At 55.6% G+C, this 13,430-nt stretch overlaps 1 protein-coding gene across 1 annotated transcript in view; it reads left to right on the top strand.

Annotated features, from left to right (window-relative positions):
• The window catches only part of LINGO1 (leucine rich repeat and Ig domain containing 1), a 220,314-nt gene that overhangs the window by 23,197 nt on the left and 183,687 nt on the right, over positions 1 to 13,430 (top strand). The window contains exon 2 of the transcript XR_003507403.1: positions 3,254 to 3,356. The gene's annotated coding sequence lies outside the window, so the exon portion shown is untranslated. The remainder of the gene's footprint in view (positions 1 to 3,253; positions 3,357 to 13,430) is intronic.

The raw sequence follows: 13,430 nt of genomic DNA, 5'->3' as shown, positions 1-13,430 counted from the left end.
ATGCCTGGCTCAGAAGCACGTAACTCAAACCCCCACGATAACCTTCCCTGGGCTCCTGCAGTCCCTTGAACCTCTGTCCCACCCGCCTCCCTCTGACCATGGTGGCTTGTTTCCTCTCTGAGCTTCTGGCAGGTGGGGGTGGTATCCTTCACATCTCTATATCCCGGTCACCAAGCACAGAGTAACTGCTCAGCAAAAACAGAATGAATGAATGAGAGAAAACCCAGGGATATTGGGTAGAGGGTTTAGGTCTGGGGAAGAGGAGACCTGAGTTCTGGGCCTAACTTTTTGGCTGACTTGCTGGGTTGACCCTGACCTTCACTGGGCCTCAGTCTCCCCATCTGTACAATGGGTGTGGGCCTTTCAAACTCTGTGATTCTGTGACTGGATTGACCAGTACAGCCACATGTCTCTGTCTCTCTCTCTCTTACACACACACACATACGTGCATATACGCACACCAGTATCATTCTCTTTGATCACAGGTTTGCTGAGCACTTATTGGGTTCTAGTCCCCCACAGTACTGAAGCTACTTTGGCAGCATCCCGAAGTAGCTGTTTCCATGAAACGCTCATGTTCCTCAGGGCATGCGTTAGTTTTGTTGGACACACAGGCATCTGATTTCCAGGGCTCCCCGGGCTCCACTGAAGGGCCAAGGAGCCAGGAGGGCAGGTCAGAAGCATCGCCCCCCCACCCCCCACCTCTGCCATGGTCCCCATCACCCCCTGTGGCTCTGAGGCCTGCAGCTGGGATCTCATGTTCTTTCTAGGACTTGGCACACACAGGCAGCCCCCACCCCTGCCCCCCATGTCCAGCAGAGCTTCCGGCTCCCCCTGCATCTCCTCCCCTGCCCCAAATCATTGTCACACTCTGCCTGTGGTCCCATTTCCACAGCAACTCTTTGTGATGCCACCGAGGAGAGTGGGAGCTTCCAGAAGGTTTGGGGAGAAGGGAGCTGGAGGCCCATTCATTATTGTGGAACGTGGCAGCTGGGTAGTCGGAGCAGAGCTGTGGGCATGGTTTGCCCTGCCAGCTCAGGTGGAGCTGGACTCAGGGCTGCCAGCCAGGTGGTCTGGAGGCCTGCCCGGGATGGGGCTGCCCAGGCTGGCCTGGGCCTTGCTGACTTGTGCCAATCTACTGGGAGCCAGCTTGGGCAGCCACTCAGGGTACCCCTGCCTGGATAGGCCTGGCTTGGAGGACCCAGGCCTGAGGAATGGCCCAGACTCTGGCCACCCGTCCGAGCCGGGCTAGCATCCCTCTGTCTGGTCCTGTCCTCCAGGGTCAGCAGCCATTGGGAGGCACCTTTGGGATCTGCTGGCAGCAGGGAGTGTAATTTGGGGCTGGTGACCTGTGGAGCTAGGCAGGCCCTGTCTTACTGGGTTCACACTGCTGTGGTTCTGTTGTCAGGATGGGAAAGCCCAGGTGGACCCTGGAACCTGCTCAGTGCCCATTTCTCTGCCTCCTCCTTGGAGGAGAAGTTTGCAGCCCAGGAAACAAGAAGAGTTGCCTCTAGAGGGTTCCTCCATATTCATCTACCATGTAGCTAGGAATTCCACTTTTGCATCTTAGACTTGATGGAATGTTGACTTTGGAAGGGACTCAGAGGCCTTTGCCATCTTCTGCTCACGTTATGATAACCACCTCTAAGTTGACTTCATCCACGCTTCCATCCATCCTGTCGGGAAGGCCTTGTGAGTCCCCCGGGGGTCCAAGCCTGTGTTGTACGGTGCCATTTGGGGAAGTAAGAGGAAAGGGGAGGCTGATCTGGCCGGTCAGAGAAGAAGGGAACTGCTAACCCTCATGAGGGCTGCTGGCAGCCAGGCCCTGTGAGATGCTGACCGTCTGCGTTTCCCTGTCACCATTGCAGTTATAGCCACCTCTGGGCGCCACCTGCACTTGCATTTTCTTAGTCCTTGTCTTTGTGTTGACTCACATTTGAAGGTGGATTACCCAGTGCTCCCCACGCCACACATCCATAAAATCACAGCTGTGATATGCTTGTCATTGGAAAAATAAACACCTATGAAAATAAAATCATTTGCATACCACCTAGAATCCCCTTATGCACCCCTGTGGCACGTCTCCCACACTTTGAGAAACACTGATTGGATTGGAACCTCTTGGCAATAGCTCAGAAAGGGACTTGGGTCTTCTTCTTAGAGGATGAGATGGTTAGAGAGCATCACCGATTCAATGGACATGAACTTGGGCAAACTCCGGGAGATAGGGACAGGGAGGCCTGGTGTGCTGCAGTTCATGGGCTCACAGAGTCGGATATGTCTTAGTGACTGAACAACAACTGAGAGGTTGAGGAAACTGAGGCTGGGAGAGGGAGCTGGACCCAGGGCCACGCAGGCAGCGACTGAGAGAGCTGGGAGCTGACCTTTCTCCTTGGACTTGCAGCCCCAGGCCTGTGTCTTGGGGCCTTGCCAAGAGGATACGACTCCCTCACTGATGGAGGGTGGGGGGACTGGGACCCGAGCTGCCCTGGGATAATGTTTGGTGAAGGAGTAAACCAGGAGAGGCAGGGGAAGGAAGGGAGGGAGAGGGCATCCTTGGGAACCAGGAAGCAGGGGCTCAGGCCCACGGAGAGGCACCCCTGGGGCTCTGCAGCACCCGCTCTCAGGGACCCACCCGGGCTTGCCTCCTGGAGCCAGGCTTGGAAGGAAGGCAGTCCCTGATACCGGCTGGGCACCTACATGGCCCAGCTCGTGCATCTCTTGTCTCCTTTTATCTTCCCAGCAGCCCTGGCTGGAGAGATGGTATCCCCATTTTATGGATGAGAGGAGTGAGGCTCAGAGACTTGACTTTCCCCAGGTCGCAGAGCCGGTGGGTAGGGGAGGCATATGCAGACACCCACCTCTCTGCCTGCTGCCAGGAACCCCGCCACTCCCAGAGCCCCACTGCCAGAGCTGGTGGCCTGTGCGGGTATGTGAGTGTCAGTGAGCGGGAGTGCATGTGGGTGTAAGTGCCAGTGATATGTAAGTGTGTCAGAGACTAAGTGCAATATGTACAGGTGAAAGCATATGTGTGTGTGTATAAAGTGCAAGTATGCAAAGGAGTGAGAACACATGCGAGTGTGTATGTGAGTGTGTCAACAAGAGGGAGAGAGAGTCTGGGTGTGAGATGTATGAGTGTTAATTGCCCAGCCTAGTGGGATCAGACCCTCTGTGTGCATGGCCCCCCACTGCCCCCCAGACCCGTCCCATGCTGCCCCCACTCTGGCTGATGGTTTGACTTTTTCTCCCACAGCCTCCTGCCCTCACAGGCCCTGAGGCCCCCGAGCCCACAGGCAAAGAGAGAGATCGCCAGGCCCCCTCCCAGTTACACTCCCTACAAGCCCACCTGACCTGAGGTAAGACGCTGCTCTGGGCCTGGGAGGTGCGGGTGGGCCATGTGGGGTGGATGTGGTGTCCCTGAGGGAGAGGCTGTGGGGAGGCCATTGCGGGGGGTTCCCATCTCCCACCTCGGCCTGAACTCAAGTCCAGGAGGGTTGCTGTGGCTGTGGGTGTCCCACTAGTCCAGGCTGCGGCAGGGCACCGGCAGCCAGCTCAGAAGCCTGGGGCATTCTGAGCGACACGGTTTCCTGGACCTGCCGGCTGTCGGGTTCCCGTGTGGCGTGGGAGGTCTCTCGTGGTGAGATGAAGGGCTCTGTCCTTGGTCCTGTCACATTGTTGACCAGACGTGTGCATGACTCCAGGTCAGACGGGAGTGGGAACGTGTGGACTGAGACAGTCAGGGTCCAGGGAACTGTCAGGAGGCTGGCACTGGCTCCGATGTGGGGAATTTCACGGGGCTCCGAGCCAGAGTAAACGTGTGAGTCCTGACACCTTCAAGGCAGGAGAGGCTCAGCCCCAGGTGTGTGCATGTGACAGGCACTGGCAGCCAGGTGACCTTGGCTGTCTGTGTGAGCAGAGCAGATGGCCTCTTGGACTCTATCATGAGGAGCAGGACACCCAGCACGTGGGAGGTGACAGGCCCCCCCACTCTGGTCCTGTATGAGGGAATGTGGAGAAGCCACAGCAAGTCCCGAAGAGGGTGTTGATGGGGGGGGGGGGAGGAGGGACCTGGGTTGTTGCCTCGCTAGACTTGCCTGTGACCTTGAACAAGTGACTTCCACTCTTTTTCTGGGCTAATGCTTTGTTCTTGACAGGCCTCCGTGACCCATGAGAAGGTCTGCTAAACAGAAGGCGCGCTGGGGGAGGGCTGGGGCAGTAGGTTGGGCTGGAACGTTAACCCAGTTTTTCAGAGGAAAGAGACCTAGCGGCCCCTTCTCCTGAAGGGTTGGGTGAACAGTTGTGATATGGCTGAGGCTCAGCTGATGCCGTCCTCCCCTTCAGGAAGCTGCAGGGTTTGGCAGGGAGCAGACAGCAGGATCTCCTTCCCGGGCCCTCCTCGTTTTGGAGTCCAGTTACCTCCATCAAGATATTCCTGCTAATCAGTCAGCCCTGGGTGGAATGAGCAGCTAATTAGCCTCCAGTTTAACCTGTAATTGCTGCTGGGAGATGGGGAGAGAGCAGGTGGTCCGGATTCTCTGCAAGGCAGCCTGGGGTGATGGGAGGGCTGGGGGCAGGGGCGGCAGGGAGGTGGTGGCTGGGCCCTGCCCCTACCCTCGTGGCGGGGGGAGCACCGCAGCCCCCTCCACCACCCCCCACTGCCCCCCCAACTGCTCAGGCACTAGTATGAGCACCGGAAGCTCAGTGTGCAGGGAGTCGGGGAACTAACGCAGAGTGGAGGCCACCTTCTCGGCTAGGGGGCTGGAGGGCCCTGAAGGAGGGGTGCCCGAGCTGAGCCTCGAAGGCTGTAGGATTCATTTAAAATGTTCTATTTTTCTGATAAGTAAAGAAGTCTGTGTGTTCTCCATAGAAAATGTGAGCACTTGGGTGTTTTGCCCGTCAGTCTTTTACAAAATATGTATTTATATCATAATTGGGATCAAACTGTACTTACTGTTTTCTAACCTGCCTTTTGCATTTAATACTACGCCAAGTTCATTTCCCCACCATTAAATACTGCTCTGGAATGTGATTTTTAATGGCAGTGTAATGTTCCAGCCTGTATGTGCCATTGCGTGTTTAACCAATTTTCTGTGGTAGGGTTTGATGTTTTTCCTTGGTGTGTCATCTGCGTGAACAAGATAATGTATGTGGAGCTGTGATGGGTGGAAAAGATTCAGGGGAGGAGGGGGAGGGCCCAGGCTAAGCAGAGGTTTAGAGGTGGAGACTTTGGAGTATTTGTGGAATGAGGTGCCCAGGATGTGGGTGGGGGGGCAGTGCAGGCTGGTCACCGGAAGCCTTTGAGGCCTGCTGACGAGTTGAGACTCGACTCAGCCAAACCCTGGAGGGAGCCCAGGTCCTTCTTTGCTGTCTTCTGCCTCCTCCTGCCTGTTCTTCCAGTGCTCCTGTGGTCTGAGGGGAGGGGGCGGGTTGATGGGGTAGGGGAAGGGCAGGTGAAGTTGGGGGTCCCGGATGCCATAGCCCTTGACTTCTCACTTCCTGGTGGGGTTGATGGCATTTAAATCAAGCCTCTCTCTCTGTGGCCAGCCCTGCCCAGGTCTCCTTGCAGGAGGGGCGCACACCCCCGCTCTGGATACTTACTGACTCCTGAATCAGTGCTACTGGTCACACAGGCCTCCCTTCTGCCCCTACCTAGGGGGAGAGTGGGAGGTGACCCATGACCTTGGAGAGCCACGGAAGGAGGCTGGGGGTAGGTGTCTCTTCCAGAAAGCCTCCCTGACCTCTAGGCCCATCTGGTGGCCCCTCCAGCCTGTCCCTCCCTATGCACATGTGTTCACCCCAGTAATACTCACATGCTGGGCGGATGACCCATGGGTGTGGCTCCTGGGATAATCTTTGCTTGCAGCTCCCAGGCTCCTCTCTAGTTCCTGCGCATGGGCATAGCTGAAGGGCGGATTCTTAACTACTCCTTTTGTTCCATGTTCACATCGCAGACATTTCCTCAGTGCGGCTGTTTGGGGCTGTTTGGTAGGGGACCCAGGGATGAGCTGGTCATGGCCCTGATCCTCAAGGAGCGCACAGGCCATGGAGGGGGGCCGGCGGGTGAAGGTGGCCCTTTGGATTATGCTCACTCTGGGGTCAGATTGCCTGGAATCCAGTCCCAGCTCTGCCTCTCACTAATGATGCAAATTCAGGCTATTTACTTACACTCTCCGGGCCTCAGTCTCTTCTTCAGTAAACATGGAATGTAACAGCATTGACTTTGTGTAGATTAAGTTGGTTGGTACACATAAGAGCTTAGAGCAACGTCTGGCACATAGTAAATGCTCAGTTAAGTGTAGTCGTCCGCTGTAGTACAGTGTGACCGAGGATAAAAGAGAGGGTGGTGGGGAGATGTGCATCAAGAGTCAGGCTCTGGGAAGCGAATAGACGTGGTTCACCCCCCATCTGGGTGCCCTGTCATCCTTGAACCCCTCAGCCATCTGCCACCCTTTGTGTGGGTGGTGAGGGGGGGATGGAGCAGGCACGCCCAAAGGGAAAGGTTTGAGGCCTTCCCACAGGCCTTCATACTTCTTAGGTGGGGGTCTGTGGTGTCTGTGCAAATTGGCAGGGGGCAGCTGCCACTTCTGTCTCTGCCGCCTTGGATGCTGGCACTGTTGGGGATGGGGTGCCCCGGGGTGTTTGGCTTTGTCTGTCTTTGTTTCTGGTCCATAGTTTTCATAGGTTTCAGGGGAGAGGAGGTGGTGGGGAAGCAAAATTAAAATTCTTCTTTGAGAAGTTAACAACTTCCCAATTAAAGGATTCTTATTTGTGAGATGCCTCAGAGGCCTTTTCAATCAAGAGGCTCTTCTGAATAATAAAAGTGCTTGAGCTGGGCTTGGAGAGAGACGGAATGGAGCCTGAGCTGCAGGCAAGAGAGTGGGGGACACTGAAGATGGGCGCCCACAGCCTTGAGAATGATGGCTGTGTGTGATGGGGTGGGCTGCACCTCCTTCCCGCTCAACAGTGGGGGTGGGGGTTGGCATGGGAAGGGCAAAGAGCAGGGAACTGTCTTTACTTCCACCCTCTAGCCTTTAAGCCCCTCTGGCTCCAGCCTGAACCCTACATCCTGGTGCCTTCTACGGGAACCCTCTGTCATCGTCTCTCAGCCAGGATGGAACTGGGAGGAGGCTGGGGTGTGGTGATGACAGTTCGTAACCGTGAACATGGCCTGAGCTTGTGCTCAGGAGCACATAGTCTGCATAGAGCGCAGTACCTCTTGGCTTCTGAGACCCTAGGCTCACTGGTGACGTGCTGGGTGTGGTTTTGTAGCTGTTGGGTGGGCGTGTCCACCTGCCTTCCAGCCTGGACCCTGGGCTCGGTGCTACCCAGCCGATATCCTGGGAGACTGGGTCTGTCCTGCTTGGAGCTGAATGTCTGCTGGGTGGCCCAGGAGAGCTGCCTCCTCGGATCCTGCCGAGATAAGCCAACCAAGCCTCCTGGAGTGTCTGGAATGTGAAAGCCTCTATTACCTGAGCCCCACTTACAGATAAGGGAGTAGTGAAGTGACCCCTAGATGCAGAGAGGGGTTTTTGCTAAAAGAGGCTTCTCTTCCCATGGCCCCCGGGGCTCTCCAGGTGACTGAGCTAAGACGAGCTGGAGGAGACACGGGGCAAGCCTCTCCCTTCAGTGGGCAGCCCAGACCTTTGCTCCAGGCCCCACAGGGTCCGCCTCCGGGAGTTGTCAAGGTCATTCGAGGAGACCCTTCCACAGTGGGCCCTCAGTCCAGGCGGTGAGGAGGGTGGTGGGAGGGTTTCTACCCACACCTGCTTCCCTGCCCTCCCGCTACGTGTCCTACTTTTCGGGAGCCATCGCAGCGAGGCTGTCTGTGTCAACACCTGGAACCGTGAGAGCCAGGCCTCTCCAGAAAGCCGGCCGACCGTGCAGGTGCTCCCCGGAGTGCCGGGTTTCGGCCGATAATTGGGAGCAGGCGATGTGCAGGCTGGGGACAGGGAGGGCCATCCCACAGCCTGGGGAGGGAGGGCACCAGGATGGGCAGGCTCGTCTACAGACCGTGTCACAGGAGTCATGATCCGGCGCTCTGACCAAGTTGGGAACTGAGAGACTTTGGATTTGAGCTCCAGTGCTGCGGCTGTGTGTGTGGCCTTGAGAAGTGACCCCACCTCTCGGGGCTATCTGTGCCTAGCCATAACTGTACCTCCAGGTGGCACAGGTGCCAGTGGAGCGGAGGGTCACACGAGGTAGCGTGTGTGAACTGCAGGGCTGGCGGGTCATGTCAGTGGAATGTGGATTTGTGGACTGTGTTTTTTTTTGGCCAAGCCACGCCGCTTGTGGGATCTAATTTCCCTGAGCAGGCAGAAATTGAACCCCAAGTGAAAGCACAGCATCCTAACCACTGGGCTGCCAGGGAATTCCCTGGACTGTGTCTTAACAGCACCATTTGCTGGGGCTGGTTCACATCCCAGCCCTGATGCTTGGGTAAGTGCTTCACTTCTCTTAACCTCAGTTTCTCCATCAGGACAATGGGCATAATGATGGCTCTTCACAGAGGTGTCTACTTCATCAGTGGGAGACTTCTCTCCCCTTCTCTCTGAATCATTTAATGATCCCATCCTTCCTGAGTACTCAGTGGTACTGGGCTTGGTGGCCCCAAAATGAGTAGGTGACACGGTTCCTGCTTTTGGGTAGCAGCATGAAGTTAGTGGGACTGAGAAGAAATGCTGGGAGTCTGAGAAAGGGAAGGAGATAAGGGTTGGAGAAGTCAGGGAGGGCTTCCTGGAAGAGGCTGAACCTTAGTGTTGAGGAGAATTTGGGGAAGGAGGTGGGACAAGGAGGAATGTAGAGAGGGTATGGCTGGTTAGGAATAGTGTGAGCAAAAACCAGGAAGGGGGTGGTAATGGGGTTAGGGTTGGGGTTGGAAGGGTGGGGGGTTGCACTCAGAGCCTAGAGAAGCCCCAGCCCTGGACCCCTGGTGGGGGTGGGGGACTAGGAAGTGGGAGTGGGACAGTTGTCTCCTGATTTAGGGCAGGGGGACAGCAGGCCTGCAGCCTGGATCCCAGCAGAGAGCCTGGCATGGTGCCTGTGGGCGAGCGGGGGCATGGGTTCATTGTGCACAGACAGGACTCCCCAGACCTCTGGTGGGAAGTATGGCAGCCTTGTGCAAGGCCTGGGAGGAGGCTGGTGGCAGCTACCCAGACTGGCAAGGCCTGTGGAGAGGCTCTGGCTGGAGGTGGTGTCACCCTGAGGGCAGCCTGGATTAAGGAACCAGGGGGTCTGACTTCTTGAGGGCCAAGAGGCTGAAAGCCAGAGAAGTGGAAGGGATCTGTGGTGGGCTGGGAAGGCCAGGAGAGTCACTCTTTTTTTCAGTTTGGCCACCCCATGCAGCATGTGGGATCTTAGTTTGCCAACCAAAGATCAAACCTGCGCTCCTTGTGTTGGAATCTTGGAGTCTTAACTACTGGACCTCCGGGAAGGCCCAACCAGGAGAGTCACTCTTACTGAGTACCCACTATGTGCCAGGCCCTCAGTTAGACCCACTCTGAACTTGGGCTTGCACAGCAGCCTGCGGTGGCACTGAGCTCATCCTAGTCAGAGAGGATAATGATTCACCTGTCCCAGGTCGTTTAGGATCGGAACTCCCAACTTTTAGCTTTCAATGTGGCCCCACTCCCCCCCAGGTCTGCAGGATTTAAAGGCAAGCATCTCCCAGACTCTCCTGAATGTGCTCAGTAGAGGGTCGCTCAAATATGCAGTCCTCCTCGACTTTGCCTCTCTTGGGGAGGCTCAGAGAGGTCAAGGGTGTGTCTCATGCCACACTGAGGCCTTCAGTCTCTGGCTCTTTGGAGAGGAGGTTCTCTGTTCCCCTCCTCTAGAGGGTCTGTTGGCCCCTTCTGGGCCCTTTCAGGTTGGAGGTCAGAGGTAATCTTTCCAGCCACAAGCTGCCTCATACGTCTTCACCACTGAAGGAGGCTTTAAAATCTCAACCCCAAATTAAAACCTATGAGTGCTTCAAAACAATGAAAAATTTCCCTGATAAAAGAGGAGGCACACTCAGGCATGTCCTCAATGAATGGAGTGACTTCTGGGATTAATCCAGGATGTATGGGAGGGCACCCAGCTGGGAAAAGCGCGCAATGGATATTGTAACAAATTGTTTGCTGGTGAGAGGAATAATTCTTAATGTGCACCAGCCGCCAGCTGAAGGCACCTTGGCTCTGGCTGCCATGTCCCTCACTTGCTGGACCTAAGCAGGATCTCAGCAGGGTGGCCTTACCTCTAGGTCTCTAGACCTTCACTGATGACCTTCCAACCCCAGAAGGCTGTCTGAGTGGGAGTGGGTGCTCCCTGAATCTGTCCTTAGATACCCCACCCCAGGGCCTTTGGAGTCCTGCCGCCTCCCCCTGCTCTGTGCCCTTGGCTGGAGTGCACGCACGCGTGTGTGTGTATGTGTTGGGGGTGGACAAGGGTGTGCTTGCTAAGTGGTATTCCTCCTCCCCTGCTGTGGGGGCCACCTCCTCTTCTCAGACTTCCTGAGTCTCAGACCTGCCCGTTCCTCCACCTTAGACCACCCTGGGGAGTCTCTGCGTAGACTTGCTCTTAGGCTGCCTCAGTTTACCTGTCTGGGGCTTGGGCCACTGCCTCTTCCCCAGCTCCCTAGCCTCAGGCATGGTGGGAGGGGAAGTGGGAGTTGAGTTGTTCTCCTTGGCTAGTGCTCCCCGCCTCCTAAAGTATCTCTGTGCTGAACCTGTGGGAACCGGGTTGTGGGGAGTGCCTAAGTCACTTCACCTGGGGAGCAAGGGAACACGACCACTGATGCACAGATGGCAGACAGGCCCCCTGTGCGCCACTCCCCGCTCCCAGCCCAGGGCTGACCAGCAATGGGCACGAGCTTGGATTCTGAGTCACACAAGTCTGCATTTGGTCCTAGCTTCCCACTTTCCAGTGTAGGACCCAGACAACTCCCACAACCTTTCCTGCTTCCTCACTTACAAGAGATGGGGTCTTTGTATCATCTTCACCATCTCATATTTTTTAAAACAAGATCTTATTCACCCACAGAACAGTCCTGGGAGATGGGTCCTGTTATTATCCCCATTACGCAGATGAGAAAACTGAGGCTCAGAGAGGTCAAGTGAGATGCACAGAGTGGCAGTGCCAGGACTCAGGCCTTAGTCTCAGATCTGTAACTGCGTTATGGAATTGTTTAGAGAAAAGGTCCTAGATCATAGGTGCCGCTCCACACATCTCATCCTTGCCTGTTCCCTTTTCATAGTAGAAGAGGTGCTGAGACCCTTCAGGGCCTGGGGCAGATGACACTGGGATCAGGGAACCCTGGCCCGCTTCTCACTAACCCCTCTGGCTTAGAGCTTCCCTGTCTCTTCATTCATTCATTTATCCATTCATTCATGTGTTTATAAAATACCTCCTAAGTGCTGGGTGTTATTTCTAGGCTCTGCAGATAGAGGGGAGTTACACAGACTCCACCTGCACTCACGTAGTTTCCATTCTTGTGGGAGGGGCTGTGAGCCAAACCTCACATCACTTGTCATTAGGCAGAGGGAATCCTCTTTTTTAAAAAATGTGTCGGCTGTGCTGGATCTCTGTTGCTGTGCACAGGCTTTCTCTAGTTGCAGAGAGCGAGGACTACTCTCTATTGCAGCACACGGCCTCCTTGTTGCAGTGGTTTTGCTTGGTGCAGAGCCTGGGCTCTAGGGTGTTTGCCCTGCGGCACGGGGAATCTTCCGGGACCAGGGATCAGACCTGAGTCCTCTGCATTGGCAGGTGGATTCTTAACCACTGGACCACCAGCAAAGTCCCAAACCTCAAATCATTTGAATAGCGCCAGACTGTGATGAAACTGGGAGGGAAGTAAACAGGGCCAAGAAGCAGGGAGGGTTGGGGAGGGCTGAGTGGCTTTGGAGGGGAAGGGATCCAGGCAGGACTTTCTGAAGAGGTGATCTCAAGTCTGAGAAGAAACGGCATTCTAGGGTGGCTGAACGACTAGACCAAGGCCTGGAGACGGGAAGGAGCTGGATGTGTTTGCAGACCAGGAGGAAGATAGCACGCTGGTGCATGGGAAAGGAGGGAGAGGGGAGCCCCAGCAGAGGCGAGTTTTATTCGGAGTGGGGGTGGGGGGAGCTCTGAGAGCGCTAAAGCAGGAGAGTGACGGGATCTGATTTGTGCTTTTCAGATTCCGTTCTGGCCCCCATGGGGAGAGAATGGATTGGAGCCAGTGGCAGGGAAAGCAGGGAGCCTGGTGGGGAGACTGGTGCCGGTGCCGGATCTGGAGGAGACCCAGGGGGTCACAGCGGGGAGGAGGGTGGCTTCTGGATGGTGAGAAGTGGGTGGAGGGGGTAGATGCTGGAGATGGGCCCTGCGGTAGGAAGACTGAGTCTGGGTTGGGGGAAGTCAGTCTGGCCTGAGTGGCCTTGTTTTCTGAGATGGGATTGTGGGCCAAGCAGAAGTGTGATGGTCCTCATTTGGACTTCCTGGGTGTGAGGTGTCAAGGAGCCTTTCACGGGAGCATCATTTCCTCGGGCTCTGTTGGGACCTCCTGCATGTCTCTAGACTCTCGAAAGGACTTCACGTGTCTTATTACACTTGTTCAAAGGTCAAAGGCTTTGCCCTAATACATTGGATCATCCCATTTGCCAAGTCCATTTTTCAGATGAGGAAACTGAGGGGCTCTTACCTCACCTCCGTCTCTGAACTGTACACTGCCTCCCTCTAAACCCCTGGCATCCACATTGAGAAGAGGGTGTAAGAATTGCAGTGATACTTCAAAGGAAGGTGGCAGGAAAACTCGGGGAGCCCGGCACCATCTCCTGCTGACGCCCGGGGGTATGTGTGTGTGTGCAGGAGCATGCGCGTGCGTCAGGCCCATTAACAAACAGAGAAATAAATTAACGAGTATTCAACCCACCAAATGTTCCTTCTGTTCTGTATAATAGAGCACGGGAACATAATTTTCCCCTGGAGCAAATTGCTACAGCTGAACCTGCTCCTCGTTTTCCTCCAAAAACTGCTTAAAATTCTGGAACGCTTGTTGGTTTCGGGTCCTTTCCCTTTCTGCCTCCTGTCCCCAACCCCCAGGCTGCTTCCTTCCACCTTCCTTGTGCCAGGCCTCAGAGGAGCCAGACTGTCACTGAGCCAAAGTCCCTGCCCTGCAGATGAGAGGATCCTGGGGGTCAGTAGCTCAGTCAGGGGGTGGCTTGTGTATGGGGTGGGGGGGCTTTTGGGATGCTGAATAAAACATCCAGGGCTGGCAGAAGGGACCAGCTCCCCATTGAGCCCTGCCACAGGTGTGCTGTGTGACCTTGGGCAAGTCACTGCCCTTTCTGGGCTTCAGTTTCTCCTGATTATAATGGGGTTGAATGGGCCTGCTATTCCACGGACCACATCTTGAGGTGTACAGAGTGCTGTGTAAGTGGGAGGCACATCCTTCTGAGGATTCCTTGTGCAGAGAATGGTTA

The sequence above is a fragment of the Bos indicus x Bos taurus genome, chromosome 21 (assembly GCF_003369695.1).
Source record: "Bos indicus x Bos taurus breed Angus x Brahman F1 hybrid chromosome 21, Bos_hybrid_MaternalHap_v2.0, whole genome shotgun sequence".
Classification (NCBI taxonomy): Eukaryota; Metazoa; Chordata; class Mammalia; order Artiodactyla; family Bovidae; genus Bos; species Bos indicus x Bos taurus.
Note: the sequence above shows the minus strand (reverse complement) of the source record. Positions and strands in the feature narration are given on the sequence as shown.